The 13,630-nt window shown below is 40.6% G+C and overlaps 1 protein-coding gene and 1 pseudogene across 3 annotated transcripts in view; one reads left to right on the top strand and one right to left on the bottom strand.

Moving 5' to 3' along the window:
* Positions 1–2,615: 2,615 nt before the first annotated feature.
* On the bottom strand, positions 2,616–3,966 carry LOC132397557 (homeodomain-interacting protein kinase 1-like; annotated as a pseudogene).
* Positions 3,967–9,408: 5,442 nt separating this feature from the next.
* LOC132397300 (axoneme-associated protein mst101(2)-like) overlaps positions 9,409–13,630 on the top strand; it is a 40,603-nt gene continuing 36,381 nt past the window's right edge. For all 3 annotated transcript variants that reach the window (XR_009513331.1, XM_059975893.1, XM_059975894.1), the window contains exon 1: positions 9,409–10,018. The gene's annotated coding sequence lies outside the window, so the exon portion shown is untranslated. The remainder of the gene's footprint in view (positions 10,019–13,630) is intronic.

Genomic DNA, 13,630 nt, shown 5'->3' with positions numbered 1-13,630 from the left:
GCCATGGAAACTTTCCAAGGCACAAATCCATGGTCTCTCGAGATTAACGGATGCCTATATTCCTTCTCCTAATAATGTCACAAGAACCTCCCGAAAAATGCACAACAAAACCTCCTAAACTGCAACCTCTGTACCTGGAATGACAAGGGCAGTAGAACCTTGGGAACACACATCAAATCATAGACTATCCTGATTTGAAAATATGCCATTATTCCTTCATTGTCACTAAATCAAATTCCTGGAAGTTCTTACCTCACAGCATTGTTCAAATACATTCACCAGATGAAATGCAACAATTTGAGACCATAGCTTAAAACCATGTTCTTAAGAATAATTGCAGATGAGGAATAAATTCTGACTTTACCACTGAAAATTATCTACAATAACTGAATTTTTAAAAGTTGAATCATTGGATTCTACTTAAGAAATATTGTCCTTTCATATAGAGAACTTCATGACTTTGATCAGATATCAATGAATAAAAACAATAAATGTCAATAAATTCAAAATGGCATAGGATATGGTCAGGAACATGGAGGTGATGGTTTATTTTTCCATGTAACAAATACTCTTGTGCTTCCCTGCACAGAATTCAGGTTTAGGAAGAACTGACAAAGAAATCTTGCAGACTTTCTTTATTGCAAGCTGTAAGCTGTCGACACTGATGAGGTCCGATGATACTGAAGCATTATAAGAAGAATATTAAATGGAGGTTCTAGTTTTTAAAATTGTACAAAATACAATTCAACACTTCATATTCATTTTCCACCCTGAAGTTCAAGTGCATGCCTCTTATGAGAGATATGTATGTATTACAACTACCATCAATTGTAGAATTTTTACTTCTCTGCTGCTAATCTATTAAGCAGTGATCAGTGTATTATTTCAGTGATCAGCAGTTCACTATTTTTGGATTCTGTTTTATTGCTGATGGATATTAACATTGGTCTGTAAATAGCAACTTGCATAAGAAAGATAATCAGATTTATTATCTGATCTAGGACATGAACATAGAACAGACTGCACAGTATAGACCTTTTGGCCCATTATGTTGTACCAACCTTTTAATCTACTCTAACATCAATCTGACCCTTCCCTCTCACATATTTCTTTCAACCATGTGCCCATCTGAGAGTCTCTTAAATGTCACTAATCTAACTTCCCTGAAATACCTGAGAAAAATGTTATGGATTTATTTCTTTCTATTAATCCACTGGATAAAGGTTTAATATCATTTATTCGTGATAAATTAGCATCCTTACGGTGTGCCCCTGTGGATAAAACTAGAATGGCTTGGGAGCATGATTTAAATATTTCTTTATCTGATGAGACTTGGGACTCGATTCTCAAATCGGTTAATTCAACCTCCCTTTGTGCTCGCCATTGCCTTTTACAGTTTAAGATTGCTCATAGAGCCCATATGTCTAAATCTAAATTATCTCGATTTTACCCTAATATTAGTCCTCTTTGTGATAAATGCAAAAGGGGCGCAGCCTCTCTTATTTATATGTATTGGTTCTGTCCTAGCTTGGAGAAATTTTGGAAAGATGTCTTCATAACTTTATCTTATATTCTGAATCACCACTTAGAATCTAACCCTAATTGCTTTGTTTGGTTTTTTGGGTGAGACAGATTTACGTTTGAGATCGACTAAGTGTCGAATATTATCTTTTGCTTCTGTCCTGGCTAGACGTTTAATCCTCCTTAGATGGAGAGATGTTGCCCCGCCCACGCATGCTCAATGGCTTAATGATATTATGTCCTGCTTAGACTTTGAAAAAATTCATTATTCAGTTCTTAATTCGAATACAAAGTTCCATAAGGTCTGGGGACCTTTTATTGAGTACTTTCATAACCTTCCTCCTAACTAAGGTTTTTTTTCAGTCCCTTGCTTTCAGCTCCTTTTTTTGGTTGTAGGCATCAATATCTTCTGTTGCTAAGTGTATTTACAGTTTTGGGGGTTTGAATGTCCTGATTTATATTCTCTGTATAGTGTTGTGGTTGGTCTGGAGTTTTTTTTGTTGCGGGGCTTGGGGAGGTTACTAATTTTACATGTCTTCAATTTGGGTGCTTTCTCAATTACCTTTTTTGTATTATATTATTATTGTATGTTTATTTTTGCACTGTATTAATTTTCTTCATTTTGATTTGGGTTTTTTTTCTATTTGTAGCGATGTAGAAAATGCATAAAAAAACTAATAATCAAAAAAAATGTCACTAATGTATCTGCCGCTACCACCATTCTGGTAGAGTTTTCCACACACCCACCACTCTCTGTGTAAAAAAAACCTACCTCTGACATCCCCCCTTTACTTGCCTCCAATCACCTTAAAATTGTGCCTCCTCATAGTTGCCGTTTTTGCCCTGAGCTCTGGCTGTCCACTCTATCCATGCCTCTTATCATCTTATACTCCTCTATCAAGTTACCTTACATCCTCCTTCGCTCCAAAGAGCAAAGCACTAAAATTAATAAAATTATCTAATGAGGTGCAAATAAAGCCCAGGAAATAAAGAAATCTAAGCTTTATGCCGGGGAAGAAGAGATTAGATGTCAACCCCACAGTTGTGGAATTGTCTCAATCTCTACAATCAACACAAGCAGCAAACTAAGAACATTACACTGACCTGTAATATCGAGACTGCAAATACATGGAACAAACTGCTTTTAAAACATGACTGGCTGAACCAAAGTCTATGACCTTCACCCTGTAAGGCTGCCGGGGAGGGTCCACAAGCATGATGTTCTCTGGTTTCAGATCAGCATGAATTAAACCAAGGCTCTTTAGTTTCATTAAAGCTGTGGCCACCTGCTGCAGAATTGGTCGAATATATTTCAACGGCAAAGGACTGAACTTGTTTTGTTTAAGGAAGTCATACAAGTTCTGCTCCAGCATCTCAAAAACTAAGCAGGTGTGATTCTTGTGTTGAAAACACTCATAGGATCGAACAAAGTTGTAACCATCAGCATTTTCAGTGCTTAATCGATTTAGAATGCTCACTTCAATCTGCTCTTGTCGTGCATAGGAGAGATGATTTTTCAAAATCTTAATAGCTACAATTTTATTGGTGCTCCTTTTCCAGCATTTCACCACGTGTCCAAAAGTGCCCCGACCAAGAAATTCCAACACCTCATAACTGCTTGTCACTGAGCAAAGTATTTAATGCTGGACCAATTGATAATCCCCTTCATTAGTGGAACTGCCGTTCTTTGAAGTTACAGTTGATGTGGTGGTGGCAGTAGTACCCACCGCAGTCCTGCCAGTGTTGTTCTGAAGCATCGGAGGTGGGTGTTCCTCAATTATTTGCACTGCCACTGCTTTCAATTTCCTCACTTCTCCTCTTGAGCCCACATTTTCGTTAGGTATCCAACAGTGTCACTGTGCTTCTGCATGTCAAACTCTGCACTCCGTTCGAAGATCCCACAGACAGTGCTGCTGTACAGGCCCCACTGTCTGCACTCGTAACTGGAATCAGCCCGGAGGGGGTGGTGAGGTGCGAGCTCTGATCATAACCCGCCACACTATTCGATGCCTGATGGGGCAGATTTGTTTGTCCTTGAGTCACTGGTGGATTTTTGCTCTGATTGTAATGTTTTACAGTGCAGCTCTCTCCCGTTGCATCCCGGTTGGAGGGCTCCACTTTCAATTTCTTCACGCTGCAAAAGGCACTGGACTTTACTGACATTGGTGAAAACACTTGAAGGTGTGCGGCCATACCTGTCATGCAGCCCGCTGCCAATCATTGTTTAAGCTCACACATGAAGAGTGGTTACTTGATTGAAGGACCATTGCCCTGTCAGCACTCGAGCAGTCAGAACTCAGCTGGAGGCAGCATCCTTAGCGGTGAGAAAACTTGTAGAAGCAATTTTGCCAGAACACTCCACCAGCAGCTCCTCTCACAACATAGTTAGTAACCAAACTTTGCACTTTAACCTAGATTCCCAGCACGTTCTTCTCCCACAGCAAATTTCCAATTCCACCAATAGCTTCTTCCTTAAGCAACCTCTCCTCCTTTCAAATAATGGCAAGACCTTTCACCATAAATGATGGCACCAGAACTACAAAGGTTACTTCACAATTCACTTGAAGTCACCAAGATCAGCTGCCCTACCTGCCAATGGAAACTGGAACTGCAAGCAAACAAAAATCACAAATGGCTGTACAAACACAAATAGTGTACATTAATTCTGCTTAAGGACAATGTACTTCAGTATGTGAATAAGATTGTTACATTTGCGAAAAGGGGAATCAGTAAAGGGAAAATCCTTCCTTTCACTTATGACTAATTGAAACGACAGGATGTTTCAAGAAACCCATAAAAACTTTCCAAACTGATCACAGCAATTTTGAGAATGGGGGTTGAGGTGAATAAAAACACAGTTGATGTCAGCAAGTGTGCTGCTTCCAATGTGAACACTCAAACCCCACCAACACAAAACCTGTATTAAAACTCACTCAACCTGTCCTCATAAGCCATGCTCTCTAATCTAGGCAGCATCAGGGTGAAATTCTCAGCATCCTCTCTAAAGCTTGTGCAACCTTTTTACAATGAGGTGACTAAATGTGGTTTAACCATCATTTCAAAGAGCTACAACATTACTATGCAGCTCTTGTACTCATTTCCTTGACTAATGAAGGCCAACACACCATATGCCTTTTAACCACCCTACCAATTTGCACAGCAACTTTGAGGGATCAATGGGCATGGACTCCAAAGATCCCTCTGTTCCTCCACACTGCTGAGAATCCAGCCATTAACTCTACACTCTGCTTTCGATTTACTTTACATTGCATGCACTTTTCTGGATCGAACTCCAGGACCTAGCACTTCTCAGCCTCGGTCTGCATCCTATCAATGTCCTGTTATCACCAATGGCAACCTTCTACACTATCCACAACACCACTACCTTTTGCAGCATCTGCAATTTACTAATCCACCCTTCCACTTTTCATCCAAGTCATTTATAAAACTCACAAGATGTAAGGATTTCCAGAACAGGTCTCTGCAGAACAGCACTGGTCACCAGCCTCTTTGCAGAATACACTCCTTTTACTACAACCTTCTGCCGTCTGCAGGCAAGCCGATTCTGAATCCAAATAGCCAAGTTTCCCTGGATTCCATGCCTCCTGACTTTCTGAAAAGCCTTCCATGGGGAACCTTGTCAGACTCCTTACTAAAATCCGTATCCGCTGCTCTACCTTCATCAATCTGTTTTGTCACTTTCTCAAATAATTCAATTAGACCTGTAAGGAATGACCTACCCCTTATGAAGCCATCCTGTCTCGTTCTAATCAGAATACGCTTCTCAAAATGCTTGTAAATCCTGCCTCTAAGAATCCTCTGCAATAACTTGCCCATCAGTGATGCATTGGTCTATAATTCCCAAGATTATCCCTATTACCTTTCTTGAACAATGGTGTAATATTTGCCACCCTCCAATCATCTGATACTACTGTGGCCAGTGAGGATACAAAGATCAATACCAAAGGTGTTGCAATCTTTTCTCTTGCTTCCTGTAGTAACCTGGGGAGTATCTCATCTGGTCCCAGGGACATTCTCTTTTTTAACATCAACATTTTCCAGCATATTAGCGTATTCTGTGTTGTCCTCACATTTGTCAAGGTCCCTCTCACTGGTGTATATTGAAACAAAGTATTCATTAAAAACCTCTCCTACCTCCTTGGACTCCAGGCACATTTCCTCTTTTATCTCTGATCAGTCATATCCTCACTCTAATCATCCTCCCATTCTTCATGGAAGTGTTTACCTTAATCCTACTCACCAAGACTTTTTCATGCCTCTTTCTACGTCTCCTGAGTTTATTCTCAGGCTTCTTACTGACTACATTGTAATTCTTAAGAGCTCTGTCTGATCATTGTTTCCAAAACCTTAAGTATGCTTACTGTATTTCATCCCCTTGACTGGACGTTCCACATCTCATCAACCATGGTTCCCTCACCCTACCATCCTATCCAGAACCCCATGCAAGTTCTCCCTAACCAACCTCCAAATGTCTTTATTTTGTAATTCCCTGAGTACATCCCTTCCAAATTTAGTTCAAGTTTATTGTCATTTCATCCATATACATGTATATCGCAAAATGAAACAATGTTCCTCCAGACCAAGGTGCACAACACAGTACATAATATTCTCACACAACACCTAAAGTAATATTACCACAAATAAAAAGCTGCATGTATGACAAGTTATAAAGTAATCAGTAAAAAGTAATGCTACTGGCGCTTCTTACGTGGTGAGACCTAGGGAGTCGCAGGGAGCTCAGTCATCACACGGCCTGGGGGAAGAAGCTGTTCCTCATTTTAATCATCCTTGTCCTAATGGTATGGTATTTCCTGCCTGATGGCAGGGGTCAAAGAGATGGTTGGATGGATGGGAAAGATAATTGACAACACTAAAGGCCCTGCTTACGTAGTGCTCCTGGTAAATATCTTGGATAAGTGGAAGAGAGACCCCAATGATCCTCTCAATTCTTTGTAGGGTTCTTGTGGTCAGATGCTCTACAATCCTGTACCAGGTGGTGATGCAGATGGTCAGAACATCTTAATGGTGCTCCCGTAAGAATTGCTTAGAATGGTGGCTGGAAGGTGGGGTAGGGGGTGTGAGGAGCCTAGCTTACCTCAAACTCTTCAGGAAGTGGAGATGCATTTTTGACTAAAAGGGTGGTGTTGACAGACCAGGTAAGATTGTCTATCAGTATGTGCAAAAATTTGGTGCACCTAACTCTCTCCACAGAGGAGCCATAAATGTGCAACAAGGAGGGATTAGCTGCACTTTCTTAAAGTCCACAATCATTTCTTTAGTCTTGTCCATGTTGAGACACAAGTTGTTGAGCTCGCACCATTCCACCAGAAGCTCTCTGTATGCCAACTCATTGTGGTTGTTGATGAGGCCAGCCACTGCTGTGTCATCAGTGAACCTGATGATTCAACTTGAACTGGATTTAGCAGTACAGTCGTGCATCAGCAGGGTAAACAACAGTGGGCTGAGCACGCAGGCCTGGGGCGTGCTGATGCTCAGCCTGATGGAGATGGACATGTTGCTGCCAAAGCAGACTGATTGCAGTCTTTCTGTCAAGAAGTGCAAGATTCAGTTATAGAGAGAGGTGCTGAAACTCAACGAGGAAAGTTTACCCACTGGCTTCTGAGGAACAATCGTATTAAATGCCAAACAGAAGTCGATAAACAGCATCCTGCCGTTTGAGGCACCATTTTCCAGGTGGGACAGGATGGAGTGGAGGGCAGTGGCTATGGCATCACCAGTGGATCGATCTGACCAATAAGTGAACAGGAAGGGTGCAATGTGACAGGAAGATGGGATTTAATGCGATCCCAAGTTCCTGCCTAGTAGCATCATAACTCACACTCACCCAATTAAATACTAGCCCATACCCTCCGCTGCTATCTCTGTCTAAGGCAGTGGTAAAGATCAGGAAGCTGTTGTCACTGTCTTCAAAATGCTCACGCACCAAGAGATTTATCACCTGATGAGGTTTATTGGCCGGTACCAGATCAAGTATGTCCTCTCCTCTAGTCAGCATGTCGATATCAAGTCAACTCAAATCACTTCTTATTGTCATTTCGACCATAACTGCTGGTACAGTATACAGTAAAAATGAGCTAACATTTTTCAGGTCCATGGTGCTACATGAAACAGTACAAAAATTACACTGAACTACATAAAACAACACCAAAAAAAAAACTACACTAGACTACAGACCTACCCAGGACTGCATAAAGTGCACAAAACAGGCATTACAATAAATAATAAACAAGACAATAGGCACAGTAGAGGGCAGTAAGTTAGTGTCAGTCCCGGCTCTGGGTATTGAGGAGTCTGATGGCTTGGGGGAAGAAACTGTTACATAGTCTGGTCGTGAGAGCCCGAATGCTTCGGTACTTTATCCCAGATGACAGGAGGGAGAAGAATTTGTATGAGGGATGCGTGGGGTCCTTCATAATGCTGTTTGCTTTGCAGATGCAGCGTGTAGTGTAAATGTCTGTAGTGGTGGGAAGAGAGACCCTGATAATCTTCTCAGCTGACCTCACTATCCGCTGCAAGGTCTTGCGATCCGAGATGGTGCAATTTCCGAACCAGGCAGTGATGAAGCTACTCAGGACGCTCTCAATACAACCCCTGTAGAATGTGATGAGGATGGGGGGGGGGGGTGAGAGATGGACTTTCCTCAGCCTTCACAGAAAGTAGAGACACTGCTGGGCTTTCTTTGCTGTGGAGCTGGTGTTGAGGGACCAGGTGAGATTCTCCGTTAGGTGAACACCAAGAAATTTGGTGCTCTTAACGATGATGCTGTGTCAGGAATCCTTCCTGGGCAGACCTAACGAATTACACCCCATCTACACCTTTGCCATTAAGGAGGTGCCAATCAATATTAAGGAAAATGAAGTCACCCATGACAACAGCCCTGTTATCTTTCGCACCTTTCCAAAATCTGCTCCTCAGTGTTTCTGTTGCTATTGAAGGGGAAGATTGCTCCTATCAGGGGATCTAAATGAAACTTGCTGTTTTGCAACAGCTGTACAGTACAAAGGCACAATACTACTATAAATTAACAAACATAAATAATCCAAAAATACATTTTAGGGAAGTTTTGATCAAAATTCTAGGTATGTATTTTGTTGCAATTATATAAATATTAACCATGCTATTTTTATGCCTTTAATGATACTGCAAAAAGTATGAATTTGTAGCTTATGTATTTTCATTTCAAAATCAATGAAAGTACTGGAAGATCCACTAACAGTTTCAGAAAATGTAGCAGTAATGCTTATGTAGCCTCAGCAGATCTATCCTTATGCCAAATAAAATGACTTTAATGAGTTGTCAAAGTTCATTATGATGAATTCACCCATGGATTTTAAGTCCAATAATAAAATAATAGACAATTTGAGTTGTTGGGTTTGCATGGATAAGGATTCAAGTCCTCTTGTTAAAACCTGGATGTTAATGGTACACTCAACTACTTGCAGCAAAGTAGTTGGGAATGACATCACTGGAATAAGATCCGGGTAACCTTTGGCCAATTCATCTTTGCCACTTACACACAAACATCTGACTCAATTCTGTTGAATAAAGCAATATAATTATAATGTTTAAAGTCTATTTTTATCCCAGTTAAGTCACAGGAAACAAGCACAATTTAGCCACCAGGAAATCCAAAACTGTATTTCATCATTTCATTTTGAAGAAAAGCTAAGTAAATTATAAAACATGCTTGATTAATTTTATGCAGCAGGTTGGCTCCCAACAAAGTAATTATTACCAAGTTCTACTTACATAATTTTTAAGCAAAGCCGCAAGGGTCAAAGACCAAGGGTCATAACCATCAGTTCGTGAATGCCAGCATTTCCTTTGAGATAATTACTGCCGGGACTTAACGTCACTTTTGTGCAGCTTCTTCCCAAATATTTTTAGCTTGAAGCTTTTTCTTAATTAACTTGATTGTTTATGTGAATAATATTGGAAGATCAATGCCCTCACTATCAGTGAAATTATTCGGATGGAGTGGAGTCTGCTGACAAGATAAAGCCCCGAAACCTCGGACGGAAAAGTCCTGCGGAATTTAATAACAGGGCCTTGATCTGGTTTCCTTCTGCCCTTCCCACTGAGGTATCGGTTCGATCCACAGGCCGGCCAGGCGCCAGGCGGGAAAGCCTCTGGTAAAGCCCACAGATGCAGACAGTGGCAGAAGAACGGCATGTCGAAGGAATTGGAAACTCGGCTCTGGTGTGAGGGCAGGGTGGGGTGAGGCAAAAAATTATGAAGGAAAAGAGAAGCGAGCATGAGCAGAAACCAGTGATAATCGGACCGGTTTTGTGTGGAGGGAGACCATGCAAGGCTATAACATCCCCATCCGTCTCTATTACACGACGAAACAGCTAGGGTACGAGGCCAACCAAGATTCTGAGGGGATGTGCGAGACCAATGAAGACTCACTCCCTTCCACAATGGTGCTGCTCCCAGGGCAACAAAATTAAAACTGGTAACTTGGTTTATTAATGCTACATGTATGAGATCCTGTGAAGAAAGTATAGATTTCATGCCATTCATACTTATCATTTCAATAAAGCAGTGCTCGAGTTATACAAGGGAAAACAATTACAGGATGTTTTTTAAAGTGTTACATTTACCAAGAAAGTCCAGTGCAGGAAGACGATATGATTTAAGGCCCTAATGAGATAGATTGTGAGGTTAAGAGTTCATCTTAACATATCAGGGGACCATGCAGTAGATTTATGTCAACAGGATAGAAGCTGTCTTTGAGCCTGGTGTTACATGCTTTCAGATCTTGGTATCTTCTGCAAGATGTTTGGGGCAGGGTGGTGGAGGAAAGAGAACATCTAGGAGGTTGGGATCTTTGATTATGGTGGCTGCTTTATAAGGGATAATTGTGATTTTGGTCTCAGTATGGGGTGGGGGCTGGGAAACACAGATGCTTCCAATAGAGAATCAGAATAAATGGAGAATTGCAACCTGTAGAGCAATGGATGAAAATAAATTCCATCGTTACAGCCCTGGTTCTGGCCCCATCATCAGTCATGAGCTTTACTAATTTTCCTGCAGATTCAGGATGTGTAGACGTGTCTGGTTGGCACTTGCATGTTACATTATCTTACAAGAGTAGATGCTGTCAGTAAGTGTTGAGCTGTTTGACGTTACAACTATCGTGCTCAAGAGGACAGTATACTTGAGCCATGAAATGTGAGGTTTACAGCAGGTCTCAGTGAATGAGAATGCTGAGGTACGTACGATGGCTGGGTTAAAGTCCTGGGTGCGAAAGGTTGTTAAGAGGTGAGCAGAGGGGCTGCGTTGAAATGAGCGTGTGGTTGGCTGGATAAGACATTTGCAGTCACTTGTGTAAAGACACTGAAATTCTTGAAGCACTATATGTAGCTCCTGGGAGCTTGCTGTTTAGGCATGAATTCCAACTCCCCTTTCAGGTGAGCTGCTGTGTCAAGGTAACGAACAAGCTAACTTATCATTGACCAGACATACACAATCATAGCATTCCACTCAGCGGGCACTTGTTAATCGTTCAACTCAATATTTGCATTCATCTCAGAGATTGGAACTTTGTCGCTGTGAAGTTTCCCAAAACCATTAGTGTTGGAAAGAATGAGATAAAAGGCTAAATATTCTTTATATATGAAACTCCCATGCATTTAGACCCCTCGTGGATCCCAGAACAAATCATTAATAAAGCAAAACACATTACATTTAGAAAGATGACACCTAATGGTCTTCAGGATAAAAGGTAATACCCAATCACTTGCACTATGCATACAATAAGGAATCAGATTTATTATCACAAACATATGTCATGAAATTTATTGTTTTGTGGCAGCAGTACAGTACAAGACATAAAATACTCATAACTTAAAGCATTCAATAAATAATGTGAAAGAGAACTAGTGAGATAATGCTCATGGGCTGTCAGAAATCTGATGGCAAAGGGGAGTAAGCAGTTCTTGAATTGTTGAGTTTAGGTCTTCAGGCTCCTATACCTCCTCCCTGATGGTAGTAATGAGATGAGGGTATGTCCTGGCTGGAAAGAGTTTTTAATGATGGATGCTGCCTTATTCAGGTACTGCCTTTCGAAGATATCTTTGATGGTGGGAAGCAGCAGTTGTACAATGCACTTTATTTTTGAAGCTTGGTTCTATCAAGTTCAGACAGCAAACAGAGTCTTGGATTAACACTTATTCCAAAAGGCAACATCTCTAGCAAGGCAGATTTCCCTTGGTATACCACCTAGTATTGACTTAATACTTGAAGATTAAAAGAGAGATTATTTTTGTAAAGCACAAACAATTAGGTAATATTGAGCTTTGATTATTTATGATATGTTTGAAATATTAACATAAACAGATTTTTGTCTAAGTCTGCAGTTCTCCAATTTTTTTAGTGGTGGGATAGATTTTGTTTGCTGCAATGCACTGTTCATTTTACATAAAACAATCTTTGATATAATTTTTGAATTATTTATAGCGATTTTTACTGAGGCAACATCAATTGAAAAATAATTATGTGAAAAAATTATAAAATGAAATATCTTCTCCCACTGAGAGATCTTTATGCCTGAGGCACAGATATCCATTATTTATCAGCAGATAACTATTAAGGTTACATTATCTCTTCTGCTAACAGTTGAATGTGAAAATGGTAAGAACTTAATTACACAATAGTCATTGAGAATGAACTGTATTTCCAGTTCAGTGCGGTTGAGCAGCTGTGTAAATCGCTGTACACTGCAACAAATTGCATTGTTGGACAGCTTTTAGTGCTATCTTCAAAGGTAAATTTTGAATTTTTAAGTACCAATTTTTTCCATGATGCTTAACTAAATGCTTGCCAAGACAAATTTAAACAATTATTAGTATTATAGACTTCCGAATCAGGTTCTTTATACCGTCTGTATGACGTGAAATTTGCTATTTTGCGTCAACAGTACAATTGCAGAGACAAGGTTATTAGAAATTACAAAATAATTTAATAGTGCAAATAATGAGGTAGTGTTCATGCACTCTCCATAAATCTGGTGTTGCAACAACAACCTTGTACTCAATGTCAATAAGACCATGGATTTTATTGTGGACTTCAAGATGGGGAAATCGAGGGAACACACACCTGTCCTCATTGAAGGATCAACAACTAAAAGGGTGAGCAGTTACAAATTCCCGGGTGCCAATATTTCTGAAGATCTATCCTGGGCACAACATATTGATGAAATAACAAAGAAGGCAGAACAGCGGCTATATTTCATTAAGAGTTTGAGGAGATTTGGCATGTCACCAAACACTCAAGCAACTTTCTACAGAGATGCTGTGGAGAGCATTCTAACGGATTGCATCACCATCTGGTATGGAGGGGCCACTGCACAGGATCGGAAGAGCCGCAGAAAGTTGCGACTTCAGCCAGCTTCATTATGGGCACTGGCCTCCCCTTCACTGAGGACATCTTCAAAAGGCAGTGCCTCAAAGAGATGGCATCCATCGTTTAGGGCCCCCATCACCCAGGACATGCTCTCTCTCTCCTTTAATACCAGCAAGGAGGAGGTATAAGAGCCTGAAGACACACACTCAACATTTTAGGAACAGCTTCTTCCCTTCTGCCATCAGATATCCAAACAGATAATGAAAATGTACGCTACCTCACTATTTTTTGCACTATTTATTTAAATTATTTATTATTAAGTACTGTGTGCAGAGAAGGTACAATGAAGAAGGCAATGCATGGAGCATAAGAAATAAGGTGGAGGCTCAGGCTGCACTTTTCCAGATGTCGGGTATGATGTTGCGGCCATCACTAAATCATGGCTGAAGGATGATTGTAGTTGGGAGCTGAATGTCCAAGGTTACACGTTATATCAGAGAGACAGGAAGGTAGGCAGAGGGAGTGGTGTGGCTCTACTGGTAAAGAATGGCATCAAATCATCAGAAAGATGTGACATAGGATAGGAAGATGTTGAATCCCTGTGGGTTGTGTTAAACTGCAAGGGTAAAAGGACCCTGATGGCAGTCATATACAGGCCTTCAAATAGTAGCTAGGATGTGGACTGCAGATTACAATGAGAAAAGGGTGTGTCGAAAGAGCA

This window comes from Hypanus sabinus, chromosome 7 (genome assembly GCF_030144855.1).
Source record: "Hypanus sabinus isolate sHypSab1 chromosome 7, sHypSab1.hap1, whole genome shotgun sequence".
Taxonomy (NCBI): domain Eukaryota; kingdom Metazoa; phylum Chordata; class Chondrichthyes; order Myliobatiformes; family Dasyatidae; genus Hypanus; species Hypanus sabinus.
Note: the sequence above shows the minus strand (reverse complement) of the source record. Positions and strands in the feature narration are given on the sequence as shown.